This window comes from Penaeus monodon, chromosome 28 (assembly GCF_015228065.2).
Source record: "Penaeus monodon isolate SGIC_2016 chromosome 28, NSTDA_Pmon_1, whole genome shotgun sequence".
Classification (NCBI taxonomy): Eukaryota; Metazoa; Arthropoda; class Malacostraca; order Decapoda; family Penaeidae; genus Penaeus; species Penaeus monodon.
The window spans coordinates 10,558,830-10,559,133 of NC_051413.1; positions in this window are offsets into that span (position 1 = coordinate 10,558,830).

The window sequence follows — 304 nt, forward strand, 5'->3', positions numbered from 1 at the left end:
TGAGAATTTTCAGACATAAAACCTTCAAAACCCCAAAAAATGTCCTTGGGTTTTTTGACGACAACAGAAACACATTTCCCTTGCCTATCACAACCCCGGGAGGACGTCACCTGTCCAGCCCCCATTCCCCGCCCGGGCTCGTCTCCCGCAGTTTTTGGGGTTGGGGAAACAGCCGTCCCAAAAGGGACACGACATGAACGAAAAAATACGGCGCACACAAATTTTCTCTCTCAATTTTTCAGTCTATCATCCACCTGTCTATAAAATTTTTCCCCTTATTATAAACTTTGCCCCATTTTATATA